This window comes from Balaenoptera physalus (genome assembly GCF_965194825.1).
Source record: "Balaenoptera physalus genome assembly, chromosome: 9".
Classification (NCBI taxonomy): Eukaryota; Metazoa; Chordata; class Mammalia; order Artiodactyla; family Balaenopteridae; genus Balaenoptera; species Balaenoptera physalus.
The window spans coordinates 35,533,296-35,548,092 of record NC_138888.1 but is presented as its reverse complement, the minus strand read 5'-3'; the positions used below and the strand labels follow the sequence as shown (position 1 = coordinate 35,548,092).

The following is a 14,797-nucleotide window of genomic DNA, read 5'->3' as shown; positions in this document are numbered from 1 at the left end:
TCGATCCCTGGTCGGGGAACTAAGATCCCACATGCTGCGGGGCAGCTAAGCCTGCGCACCACAACTACTGAGCCTGCACACTCTAGAGCCCATGCACCACAAGTAGAGAGCCTGCCTGCCACAACTACTGAGCCCATGTGCCACAACTAGAGAAGAGCTCACGTGCCACAATGACGATCCCGTGTGCCGCAACTAAGACCCAATGTGGCCAAATAAATACATTTTTTAAAAAATAAATAGCAATTAATAATAATAATAAAGACAAGAGAAAAACCTTGCTTCATATGTGCTATACATAGGAAACTTTGACCTATAAAGATAGAAGTCATTCATTCAACAAAAATAATTTGAGCATCAAACGATTGTAGTAGACACTAAGAAGCCAAAAAGAAAAAGAAAAAGAAGCCACTCCAGCCCTTTGGATTCATGGTCTAACAAAGAATCCAAAAATATTAAGAGATAAACAATGAATATATTTATTAAGCATCTATTGCGTAGTCATCTAATATGAGATGAGTTCTCCATGGGCTTTTCTAACCATAGGAAACTTTAAGGAAGAGAGAAAATTTAGTTGGGCTTGAATAATAAATGAAAAGATAATCAGGCATCGGAAAGCATTATAAGCAGTGTTCTGAAGTAATAAACACCATATTTGCAATCACAAGACTTTGGTTCCATTGTTAGTCATGTAATTTTTGAAAGCCAGTTAACCTTTCCGAAACTCAGGTTTCTCACCTGAGAAATGGGGAAAATAATAATATCTACCTATCTCTTATCATATAGGAAGGAACAAATAGAATAATACCTGCAGAAGTGCTCTGGAAGATGCAAAGAGCCATGAATACACTTCGGATGCTTTGAGCTGGGGAAATGATGTGACTGGAAGATCCAGAGGCCCAGTGAGCCTGGTGTGTAGAAGAAGGAATGTCGACAGTAAGAAAGCCAACTTAGCTGAAGTGGAAGACTTACTGGGAGTAATGTAAAGTCAAGTTAAATAGACATAATTAGGGTCAAACGATTTTGTTTGCAATCTTGAGAAGCTGTTTGGAGTCATTTTAGTAAGCAATGTAAAAGCACTCTAAGCTCTTGCAGTTGAGGGGAAAGGGGGCAAGTCAAAGCTGACTTATTTTCTGCCAAAGCTATGCAGATGGCTCAAAAGAGGGAGAACATATCAAAGAGTGAAAAACTGTAGCATTTTAGAAATGACTTCCTAGCAATCTGTGCTAGAACATTGTCTATGATAATGGAAAGGAAGGGCTGTGTAATGACAGAAACAACTTGGCAGAGTAGCTGACTTGTTGCTAATGTGAGATATTCCAAAAGGATACCCAAGATTTATATTGTTGTTGGGCCATGAATAGAAATGGAATACAGGAAAATAAAATCAGTTTAAATGTTTATGGGAGTAGAGAACCAGAGAGACAGGTAACTGTCAAAATAACAAAGTTTGTTTTAATCACGTTGAGATACTTTGAAAAAAATGAATGTAAAATTTGGGTAAAATAGAAATACTGAAGTCATGAGTATAGAGTTGATAATGGAAATGTTAAGAAATCTGATTTATATGTATGAGGGAGAGGGGTGTAGGATATGCTCAGAAATAAGAGAGTTGGTAAAAGTGAGAATGCTTAAGAAATAAATAAAGGATGAGAAACAAGGGACAACAAGTAAAGATTACTACTCTTTTTGTTATTTTAGCAATTAAAAATTTTTAATATTAAAATTATTAAAATATTAATAATTAATTAAAAAGAAGCCCTTGAGTGAATCTTTAAAGGTATTGGGACAACAAATTGTAACGGTGTTGGGTGTGTTTGTAGACAAAGGGAAAACAGGAAATTTAAGAAAGAAGTTCCCAAGAGGGACTGAAAGATGAGATCAATTTTTTCTCATTTTGTTTATGATATAAATATTTCCTTTTCCTTTCTCTCTTTCTCACTAAGTAATGCTTATTTTTTCACAATGGCACCTCGAGGTAGGAGGGGGCATTTGAGGAAGAAAAAAAAAACAGGCATTGACACTCTCTTTAGCAGAGTGGGACAAATCTCCAATAGGCTTGGGAAGCATTGCTGATAGTGGAGGTCAGAAGACCAAGGGGGAGCTTGGTGAAGTGGATCTCAGGACTCTTTCACAGAGGATCAGGTAGTTAAGTGGGAAGGGAACTAATTTTTATAGAATGCTTATTAGATACCCAGCATCATTCTAGCTGTTTTACATATAATCTAGTGAGCTACGGTGTGCTATTCACATTCTTTGAATAGCCTCACAGAAGTTAATTTGCCAAAGGTCAAATATCTAGTAAGTAACAAACATAGGGATTTAAATGTAGATATGTCTAACTACAAAGTTTGTGATCTTTCTTTATCCCACTCTTTCCTTATCTGTAAAATGAAATTATCAGACTAGATACTCTCTAAGACTGCTTCCAATTCTAACATTCTCTGCATCTCCATGGTATAACCACTTCACTGGACAACTCACCTTATTCTTTCATTGCTGGCAAAGCAGGGTTTTAAAATGAGCCCTTGGACTGGTACTATGACTGCCTGATCTTCCCCAACTTGCATTTCTTTCATTTAAAAATGCATCCTTAATTTAGTAAATATGTCATATTTAATTTTGAAAAAAAGAAAATCCCTGTCTGAATCCTTGCCTATTCTTTGAAAAGTACTAGTAGAAGTTAGACATTAAATGGGAAATGATCCAGATGGTAATGAATATATGTTCAGGTGATATTACTTCCTCTTTTATTTACTCCAGAGGTGTAGAATACTTCAAGTGTGCTTTAAGAATTCTGTATTCTGCAAAAAAATTTTTTAAATATCTACAAAATGATGGAGTTTGAATAAAATTGATAAGACTCTACCCTAATGCTTTCACTTTATAGATGAAATAACCAAGGCACAGAAACATGAAGGCAACAGAGTATTCAGTAAACACACGGGCTTTGGAATGAGGCTGTCAAGACTAAATCTTGGCTCAGTAGCAATGGTTTCTAGGAATCATTTTTGGTCTGATTCTCAGATAATTATCTGTAAAATGAGGATAATTATAGTATCTACACGATAGAGTAGTTGAGATGATTAAATAATTTAATGTAAATAAAGCACTTACCATAGTGCCTGACCCAGAATAACTGCTCAATAAAAAGTTATTGTTGGGGCTTCCCTGGTGGCGCAGTGGTTGAGAATCTGCCTGCCAATGCAGGGGACACAGGTTCGAGCCCTGGTCTGGGACGATCCCACGTGCTGCGGAGCAACTAGGCCCGTGAGCCACAATTACTGAGCCTGCGCGTCTGGAGCCTGTGCTCCGCAACAAGAGAGGCCCGCGCACCGCGATGAAGAGTGGCCCCCGCTTGCCACAACTAGAGAAAGCCCTCGCACAGAAACGAAGACCCAACACAGCCAAAAATAAATAAATAAATTAATTAATTAAAATTTTAAAAGTTATGGTTAAAAACATACTGTATAACTCATTTACTTTTTCATTAAAAAACAAGCAAAAATAACCCATGGTTATAAGTCAGGAAAGTTATTTCCTTTGGAGAGGAAAAAGTGAGTAGAGATTAAAAATGGGATGTGACAGAAAAAGGTAGAGATGGAGAGATACTGGAAACATTCCGGTTCTAGACTTGTGTGGTGATTACACGTGTGTCACTCTGATAATTCATCCAGCTGTATACTTAAAGTTATGTAGTTTTCTGCATGTATTATTTTGATTAAAATGTTTACAGTAAAAAAAAGTTATTGTTATTACTACTATCATCTTCATCATCAACAGCATAGTCAATATTAGCAGCATCAGCCTTATTCAGGATTAGTCAGAGGCAAAACTCGAACCCAGGTCCTCATGAGTCCTACTCAGTATTCTTTCACTTTAGTTTCAAGGTTCTCCACAGAATTTTAAGTTAATAATACTGCACAAAATTCTTTAAAAAGCGCCTTCTTCTTGGGTACCTCTCTCAACACTGGCAACTCTGTTTCAGTAAACGTCACCATATATGTAGTTTCCACAACCCGACCCAGACCACAGTCAATTAGGATGAATGTCCCGATAAAAAGCAATACTAACTCTTCATCACAAATGCAAACAGCAATATTACAGAGCTGAGATAATTCAATGCACGATCATTTGAAGACAAATTGAAGTTGACATTTTTCATCAGTCTGGCTGTTTGTGGCACAACTATTCTCTAATCCTCCCACGTTCTTCAGATGGTAGTAAGGTTAACTCCCATTTGCATAGAGGTACACAGTTTTTGGGAAAGTTTTCAACTCACATCTTCCTGTTTGATTCTCATTATCTCATTTTATAGGTGAGGACAGTGAAGTTAAGGAGTGACTCGCTAAAGGCGACCCAGTTGGCAAGCAGCTGAGTCTGCGCTGAAACCCAGAAATTCTGTCCCCAAGTATAAATGTGCCCTTCCAGCTAGAAAGCACTCTCCCCTTAGCTTGACTTCTTACATATACAGACAATTATTTACAAGACTGTCAAAACGAGGTTTTTATTTCCAGACCAGGTTCAAGTACAAAAGAGTTGCCAAGTGAGTTCTTAGAGTAACTGCAAGGCACTAGCATCCTACAAAATAAGTTAGTCTTATGCAGACAGAAATAGTCATCTGGTTTTCTGGAGCATTACTAGTTGTACTCCTGCCAGAGAGAATTAGATACCTGTGAAGATAAAACTCAGAATCTTTCTTTAAAGCCTGGAAACATACACAGTAAACTTTCCCGTGGAAAAAAGAAACCTAACAGAACAAGCAAGCAAGCAACGGTCATCTTTCTAAGTTGTTATCAAGACTTCTGTGCAACATTTGATTCTGTAATCTGTCATTGCCCAAAGCCAAGAAATAGACAGTGGGAGTCAAGTCCTTTGTAGAAAGCAGTGGAGCTGTTGGGGGCTTTGTTCCCTTCCTTCTGCCAAATGGGATGGGACTCTGGCAGCAAAATTTTGAATAAATCGTGAAAACAGTTTTAAGGGCCAAGAAATTACTTCATAAGGGAGCGGGAAGGATATAGAGAAGGAGGTGCTGGCTCCCTGGAGCAATCAATTTATGTGCTGTGATATGAGCACATAAATTATCTTTATCTTTATAAAGATATAAAATATCTTTATCCGATTTTTATAACTTTATCTGATTTTTATAACTTCAAATGCTATTGGTCACCAAATACCCTGCATTTTTAAGATCTCTGACTCATTTTTTAACCTGGTGACCTGTCTCTACATACTGGTTATTAGCTCCATTTTTCCCAAGTAATTCAGTATGCATCACCTCCACATTCCCTGAGGGTATTATCTTGTCTTTTGTTAACTAGCAATGGTTTTCATTTTTCATTCTTCAATTCCTGTTCATTTTTCAATATCAAGCTAAAATAATCACAGCAAGTTATAGTGAAAAAAATGTTGAATTTAATACAGGGAGACTTGAATTGAGGTCCTGGCTTCGTCATTAATTGTATGGCTGTATCAAGCTTAATTATATCAAGCCATTTTACCCCTGAGGAGCTCAGTTTTCTCCTTCATTCAGAAAAAAAAATGTTTATTTCTAATTTCTAAGGCTTTAATATCTTCTATAGTTCTACAAATTTCTGACTTCCAAACAATCCACAGGAATTCCTATGTTGCCAAACACTGAGGCAGTATTTCTAAGTAAAATACATTCTCCTCCCACTCTGGTAGGAGAGTAAAAGAATCTATAGGCTACAGCACATATAGCTAAGGTCACATTTTATTCCAAAGTATTTCCATCCAGGTGAATTAAATGAGCAGATACAAAAGCAGTTAAGATTTGATGTATTTGTTCATATCTTGCTTTAATGTGCAACTTAAAAATATATATAAAATAATATGGAAAAATTAATATATCAAAAATTAAAATAAGGAAATTGCGAGTCAAATAGAAGATCAAGACCATAAGGGTAGACAGAACAAAGACTTGTGTAGATTGACAAGGTCCTTTACTGTTATTAATGTTGATCTTCATGTCAGTCCTCACATTATGTTTTCCCCATGCTTAAAGATCACAAACTTTTGTATGGGGCAGTGAGGTTATGTTTATTATTTTCAAAGTCAAATATTTTTAAATATTTGTGGTCTTTTCTTACAAAATATCTACCTTATTCAGGAAAAGCCCTGTCTCACACCATATTTCCTAAGTCTCAGATCATATCTGAAGCACTCAGGATTGGGCAATTCTACATGTCTTATGAAAATAATGTATTCTCTATGCTTTTTAATGCATATATATCTGATCCATACTTAAATAGGTTTTAAATCCAAGGTCTGGATCTTTATTGAAATGGTTTTCAAGCTATATCTCCCAGTTATATATTACTTTTTGATTCTTTTGACCCCACTGTCAACCCAGAAAATACAAATCAAGTAAAAGCTTGATGACCATCTTGTGGTGATCTCACAGAGGGTATTCATGTTTGGGGCAGAGGCTGGCTTTTTTTTCATAAAAGCTGGTGAAAACTGGGTGTGGACTTCAACCCTATGGACCAGTTCTCAGGAATGAGATAGAATCCCGGAGGCCTGGCTAGATCAAATTTGCTTTGCAGAGCACTAGACAGCAGATATAAACCAAGGAGCAAGCACTAGTTTTATCACAGGGATTACCAGTCACTATCTGAAGAGTATTATTAAACAGAAGATCCAAGAGAAAAATGTAGAGACGTAGACAGGAAATAAGGCAAAAACTCAGGAGCTACAGAGATCATGAGCAAGTCAGAAATCAGTGTGGATGGTGGCATGTAGTGAAATGTTTATGATATTGCTATCTGGTCCATGAATGAGTGAGGCAACGCTGCCAGGATCTTTTTTTCGGGGGTGGGGAGGGGATGTTGAATGGTACATAGATTAGTCAGCTTAAAGGAGCATTAGGTTGGATATATATACCACCACAGCTATCCAGTAGAAAAGACAAAAGTGTCAAACCCTCTTTAGATGTTCTGGACCCTCTGAGGCCACCTTAGCCCCATTGCTTTGGCAAAGTAATCATAAGAGGCCTCTCAGATCACTCAATAATTTAAGTGTAGAATATCTAGAGGAGAAGCATGTTTTTGTCAAATTTTGTTTTAGGAGACAATTCTCCATGAGCCTCTTCCATTTTTCCACATCTTATGAGCTGAGGCACTTTCTATTATTATTCCAGACTGTCTTTTCAAGGATATTTGTAAAACAAAGAGCCTTTGGAAGATAAAGACAGGTTACACACCAGAGGAAAGGGCAGGCTTGCCTATTGTCTCGTATAATGAAAATTGTGTCCATTTTCAGAGTACAGGGCAGGAATGGTTACCGTCCATTATAAAAGATTCGGGTTTCCTCATCTCAGGACCTCTCTCCTTTAATACAACCCACTGCATGGACAGATATTACCTAATATTTGCACTGTCTTATGAGAATGGGGTGTGGGGAACCAGCACTAGTAAATGCTCAGTACTCTGGCTGTTGCTGTTACTGCTAATAAGGTCCTTTGTCTCTGAAGCAGGAGTCCTGTATCTTCTGCCAGCATCTATGAAACTGTGGCAGGTTAACTTAGCTTGCAAGCAGTATAAAATCTCAAAAAGAATAAAGATTAATTTAAAATAACTTGCTTGTAAAAGAAGTATCTTGAGAGACTCATCTCTGTTAACTGCTTCCATGTGAAAAGTGATACTTTACCATAGGCTCTGAAGAATTTAAAAGCTTGAACTTCATGTGATGTTTATCTATTATATTTTATACACCAAAAATATTGGCGTTATATAACTTTACGTCAGAAGCATAGGCATACCTACTGAAAAGCAACCCATTCATACCTATAGATACATTGAATACATTATCTCTACCCTAAATGAGATTTCCTCTTAACTGATAAAACTTGGATTTAGAAATCTCATAAACTTTCCCCTTTGACTTTGAGTTTCACCTCAGTTATCCTTGATCTCTACTCCAATTTGCAGTGAATTTTTATTTATGCCCTTAAGATATTCAGTACATTTGCAAGTCTCAAATGGTAACCATTTATAATTGAGTTATACCAACCTATTGTTTTTCAGTTATCACATCTACAGCATTTATTTGTCCGAGTCAGTACTGTAAGGCTTTCATGAAAAACTGGAGGAAACATGAGCCACATCTACATGGTACTCTTTACAGAGGTCTCTTGTAATTTTTTTAATTCATTTTTTTAATGTTATTGGCATTATAGCTGGATTGGGGATGTCATCCTGGAATACAGTTTGAGAAAGATGCAGAAGGGGAGGATGAAGGATCATAAAATACAGACATGAAAGAAGAAACAAAATGTAAGGTCTTACATTTAATTTTAAGCAAAGAGGTCAGTAAATTCAAGAGGAGTCCATGATGGGAGGAAATAGAAGGAGCAGAGGTGACAGGGCAGGTGGTGGCCTGAGGCAGACATGCTAGTACACCCCAAACTTAGATTATTCTATTTTATCACTTCACTGTCCCAAACAACTCCATCAATACAAATGCACCACCCTATTCACTTCAGCAAATCTTGCCAACACTCAGTAAGTTTTAGTTTAAACACATCACACAGATGTTTACATTCAGCAGAGAAATTTGAGAATTTTCATCAGGATATACAAAAATTGAGTCTGGAAGTTTGTGGTCTAACAAGTCCTCCCACTCAAAAGCAAAGGCATTATTGCTGAAAAGGCTGTTGACGAGGGGACAGAAGGACTGAAATGTTTCCTAGACGATGGGAAATATCACACCCACCCAACTAATCTGTGTTATGAATCAAGTCATCTTTCTGGCCACACCAAATTGTCCAAAACCAGATTTTTGTGCTTCCTCGACTTGGTGTCACAAAAAAGAGGAATTGTTTATTTCAATAACTGCACATTGGAATTCATGGTTTTGGTTTTTTCTAGGAATGCATGACAGCGCCCTGAGTAAGCAGGGCTCTTATTTCTATCAATGGAATTTTTCCTCTAGAATATACATTTTAAACTATAATTTTTCTTTTAGTTTCTAATTTTCCACTTTCTGCTATTTATGCAATAAAAGTCATTGATCACCTACTATATTGAAAACATTTTACACAGCACAGAGTACCAAATGATGAATAAAACAAAACCTTTGCCCTAAAGGGACTTAAAGGGGGCAGTTATCTTTGGAAACAGACCATCATAGAAACAAACACATATTGCCACGCCAACAAAAATATTTAGGTTGTTAGTTGGTTTAACTTGCCGCATTTATTAAGTGATTTCACCTACCAGAATGAAAGACATTTTATAAATATTACATATATAACATATATAAAAAATTGTTACTATACTTTTACAAAGTTGAAAGTGATACAGAATCACAAGTGGCTAGGCTCATTCTTGTCATTCATTTTTATTAAACTAGAAATATAAAGGTACTAGAAATACAAAAACTAGCTTGGATTAAACAAATAATAACAATAATAGCTTGTGGTTTTTCTATAACCACTATAAACCCCATTCTCCAGTCATGCATCCAGCACTTGGTCACTCTTTTCTGCCTGTATAAAGGAGCAGCTAAGTCATTCTTATCTTATTGTGAATTTACTGCCATCATGAGGTTTGCATTTTTTAAAAAGTGAATCCAAGGAAAGTAATCCAAGGAAGGTTTCAGACAGCTTGGCCAGGATAGAGATAATATAGGTGTTGAAGACCCATCCTACAGCCATCAAACAGCATCACACAGTCATCTGATAAATTTATTATTGGGGTTTATCCTTTCGACAGCCACCCTCTGTTGTTGCCCACAGGATAATTATTACAGTGACGTTGCAGGCTGTAGACAAACTGCAATTGAGAAATCTGTATCAGATCTGTTAGGAGACATGGACAAAAATTCAAAGATCATATCCTTGAATGTACTTCTATCCTATCGCCCTCTGCTTCAGACAGTAAAGCCACCTTACGTTCATTCATATATGGTCTGCACTTAATATCTGGAGCAGCCCTAGAGGAGAAGAGAATCAGTAAATGAAATCTAAATACAAGCCTCTAATTTTCACCAGTCATTGTGACTCTTACCTCCTCTAAACTTATTTTACAAAAGCGAAGATACCTCATCTTCAACCGAATTCGGTCTCTGTTCCCTTTACCCATCTTTTCTCTCCTAGAATATTAACTCCCTCTCCCTACCTCCAGCATGCATTGTTTCAGTTGCTTCTGAACACAGCCTATGTGCCCATGGCCTCACCCTTTTGTTTTCACCCATTCATGGTCCCTAGTCCTCCTGTGGTTCCTAGCTGGAAAACCTCCAAACTTGTATCAAGGCAACAAATCCCCCTTCATATTTCTTGGCAACAAATCCACCTTCTTATTTCTTAACACCCAGGAAATAAGGAGAAAGCCACTTACTGTGAAAACTGTGGCCTCTACCTATTTCTGGTTTCTGGCCTCATCTGGGCCTGCGATGTTTCACTTGACCCGGGCCTTTGCCTCTCCCTCCTGGTTGCTCGTGTTAGGCATCCAAATTTTCACATCTTTCCTTGGCCTTTATGTTTCATCCCACTCGCCCCAGCCCCAGCCGATGGCTTCTTCCTAACTACCGCCCCACCTTATTCTTAACTGTACATTCACAGTGAGCTTCCTGAAATGTGATCTTTCCTTCCTTTTACTTTGTTGCTGTTCTGAAGAAATCAGTGATCATTTCTTTCCTGGACTAATGCAACTTTCTAACTGCTCCCCCTGCCTGCAGTCTTGCCTTTCCCTAGCATCTGCCCTCTTATATACAACATATTTTCACTCGAATCCTATTTCCATATGCTGGTAACTCTCAAACCCATATCTCCTGTCCTGACTGATCTTCTAAACTGCAGGTCCATAGTTACAACTACCTTCTGAATATCTCCAAGTGGACATTCAGCAGATTTCACATGCTTAACATGTCAAACAACAAACTTTTAAATTCCCACCCTGTAACCTACTCTCTCCTGAACTAAGGTATTGAATCACTAGTGCAAGTTAGAATCTGTTACTCATTGTAGGCCCTTTCCTCTCATTTACTAGTCTCCCCCAGACATCACATATAATCGATTACTAAGCATTGTTACTGAACCTCTCAAATACTTTTTGAATCTATTCTCTTCTCTGTAATCCTCTTGCTAATGTTCAAGTTTTGTCATTTTGGGTCAGAATCATGAAAGTATCCAACTAATGACTCTTGCTTCCTCAACCTCACTCCCCATCAATGCACCTGCCATGCTGATGCCAGAGCAATATTTCTAAAACATACATGGGTAATTCAGTATGAAAAGGCTGGAAGTCGCTGACAAATCTTCCCACCCTTCACCATCTAAAAGAAATGAAAAGACGACATACACTGGAACTTAAGACCAACAGTGAACTAACACCAGAATTTAGGAAGCATTTGAGAAGAATCCTCACTAAAAGGAAAGTCAGTGGCACTGCCCACCATAAGGAGGAGGAAAGAATATACATTTGTTGAGTACCTACCATGTGTCAAGTCGTCTAGTGGGGGCTTTAGACAGGAATCCAATTCATCGCAACTCACTGGATCCAATGTGTACTATCCAGAGGGAACGCCTATATATCCCTGGTGGTAGGTGCACGTTTTCAAAGCAGGCAGGGGGCTTCTTTCCACTTCTACTGCCCAATCAACCATTGGGACCTCCCTTTCTACATCTGGTCTAATCCTGAAAATCTAGGAAACTGGGTAGGAAATAGAGTGTGAGCACAGTAGTAATGGCACATTTATTTCTAGAACGGATACTTCTTACAAGTGAGTCATTATAGACATAGGTAGAGACAAGATTTGTGGAAGCAGAGTATATTGAAGATTGTAGTTTTTAATGTACTTATGTGCTCAAAATGACATATAGCAGACAGTGGAATGTAAAGGTAGATTAGATCTTAGATAATGACACTAGATAAACAGTTGCATAGTGAAAACTACGCAAGAACTCTCTGTACCAACCAGCCATTATGGCCAGAAGTCTAAGAAGTAACCATCACTAAAGTAAACAGACTCTGAGGCCCAAGGGGAATGCACATACCCAGTGTGTTAGCAAACACCAAGAGTAAATAAACAGAAAACTAAAACAAAAATAAAGAAAGCTGGACTTCAGGAAAAAACAATAAAAAGTAATGGTAACCTGAGAGAAGTTACATCAAATTTAACACCCAATTAAAGAAAGAGAACTTTGAAAGAATAAATTTAAAATGTGTATATTTGGTATTTTAAATTAAGATACAAGAAATTAGAACATTTATGAAATAGAGGAGAAAGCCACAAGGGTGAGATGAAAACCAGCAGAGTGAGAATCACAAAAACAAAGATATAGGTAAGGTAAGAGAGAATTGCTTTCTTAAGCTAAAATGCAAAAACAGAATTAAAATTCACATTGGAAGACACAAATTATGATATTAACACTGTGAGAAATAAAACCAGTAATGTAGTGGACATCCTTGAAGCAGTCTTCCAAAATACTATGAAAAAAGAAAAAAACTAAATGGTGGATATGTAAGTAAGGTAACAAATATCTAAACATCCAACAAAAGTTAACACTTACAGAGCAGCTTTTAAAGCACTTTACGTGCATTCCATCCACTCAGTTCTCTCAACAATCCATCCCCATATTTACAGATTTAGAAATTGAGAGGAAATGACTAGCCCACGGTCACAAAACTAGTAAGGAGAGACATACAACTAAGGACATTTGACGTCAAAGTTTGCTGTTTATTCGTTGCTGTGCTATAATATCCAGGGAAAAAAACAGTCACATAAAGAAGAGAATTGAACTGATAAGGGATTTAAAAAGTTACATTATGGATTTATTATCCATAAAGATAAACATAACCTAGACAAGAAATTTACATGATGACTACAAAGAAAAAGAATAGCTGTCATAGATCTTTTCTGTAATAATAACTGGCAAAAAGAGTTGAGGGAAAACTTTTTGTCCCAATAATTTAATATTCAGCCAAGTTAGTGTTCATCTGTGAAGGCAATTGAAGATAGGCAAAGGTTCAGAAACATACCTTCCTTATAACACTTATTTAAAAAATATATAAACATGCTTAAGAAATGTTTGCATCATACAGTTAAGTGGGAAAAGTAGATTATAAAACAACAGGTATCATGTGTCTTTTTTTGAAAAAATGTATATCATTACAAACATATTCATGGAAAATATTTTAAAAGTTATATAGCAAAATGTAACATGTATGAAAGGGTTTTTTAAATGTGAATTTCCTATTTGTATTATGTAATTGCTTGTGTCATAAAAGAATAATAAAAGGTAAAATTAAAAAAGGTTTCTGGAAACTAAGAGATGAATCAAAACTTCATAGGTAATCATATTATTTAAAAAGATGGTAAGTGCTGAACTCTATTAAGCATAGAATCAAATTGAAATACTCACTTGATAATAAAACATAATGAGAAACCACATGAAAAAATAATTATTTGCTAATAATAATCTTATATAAAAGTCAATATTTTTTAAAACATCAGTACCTCAGTAGCAGGAAGGGTTAAAGAGTAAAATATTCCCATAGTTCATAACACATGCGGGTCCAAAAGCTATCATGAGGAAAGAATAAAAACAAGCACTTTTAGAAGAAGAAATTTTAGTGGCTGGGAAACATGGAAAGCTAATTGTCGTCTTCAATTAAGGAAAAATAAATTAACACAACAATGAAATTTTTTTTCACACATGGGCTTGGCATAAAATAAAGATTTATACTATCCAGTGCTGTTGAGCTTCAAAATTGTTGAAACTGATCACAGTAAAAATGTGAGCGGAAGGGGCTTCCCTGGTGGTGCAGTGGTTGAGAATCTGCCTGCCAATGCAGGGGACACGGGTTCGAGCCCTGGTCTGGGAAGATCCCACATGCCGCGGAGCAACTAAGCCCATGTGCCACAACTACTGAGCCTGCGCATCTGGAGCCTGTGCTCCGCAACAAGAGAGGCCGCGATAGTGAGAGGCCCGCGCACCGCGATGAAGAGTGGCCCCCGCTTGCCGCAACTGGAGAAAGCCCTCGCATAGAAACAAAGACCCAACACAGCCAAAAATAAATAAATAAATAAATAAATAAATTAAAAGGGAATGGGTTACAGCAATCCCACTACTGGGCATATACCCTGAGAAAACCATAATTCAAAAAGGGTCATGTATCACAGTGTTCATTGCAGCTCTATTTACAAGAGCCAGGACATGGAAGCAACCCAAGTGTCCATCAACAGATGAATGGATAAACAAGATGTGGCACATATATACAACGGAATATTACTCAGCCATAAAAGGAAACGAAATTGAGTTATTTGTAGTGAGGTGGATGGACTTAGAGACTGTCATACAGAGTGAAGTCAGAAAGAGAAAATCAAATACCATATGCTAACACATATATATGGAATCTTAAAAAAAAAAAATGGTTCTGAAGAACCTAGGGGCAAGACAGGAATAAAGACGCAGATGTAGAGAATGGACTTGAGGACACAGGGAGGGGGAAGTGTAGGCTGGCACGAAGTGAGAGAGTGGCAAGGACATATATACACTACCAAATGTAAAATAGATAGCTAGTGGGAAGCAGCCACGTAGCACAGGGAGATCAGCTCGGTGCTTTGTGACCACCTAGAGGGGTGGGATAGGGAGGGTGGGAGGGAGACACAAGAGGGAGGAGAAATGGGGATATATGTATATGTATAGCTGATTCACTTTGTTATAAAGCAGAAACTAACACACCATTGTAAGATAGAACACTGTGTACTGGCATACAACAATGTCCAAAAATCATAGTTTATGAAGAGATCAAATCTCAAAAAAATGTATACAAGA

The 14,797-nt window shown here is 37.2% G+C and overlaps 1 long non-coding RNA gene across 1 annotated transcript in view; it reads right to left on the bottom strand.

Moving 5' to 3' along the window:
- Nucleotides 1-14,058, bottom strand: part of LOC309666905 — an 88,292-nt gene extending 74,234 nt beyond the window's left edge. The window contains exon 1 of the long non-coding RNA XR_014267339.1: nt 806-14,058. This is a non-coding gene — a long non-coding RNA (uncharacterized lncRNA). The remainder of the gene's footprint in view (nt 1-805) is intronic.
- Nucleotides 14,059-14,797: the final 739 nt, after the last annotated feature.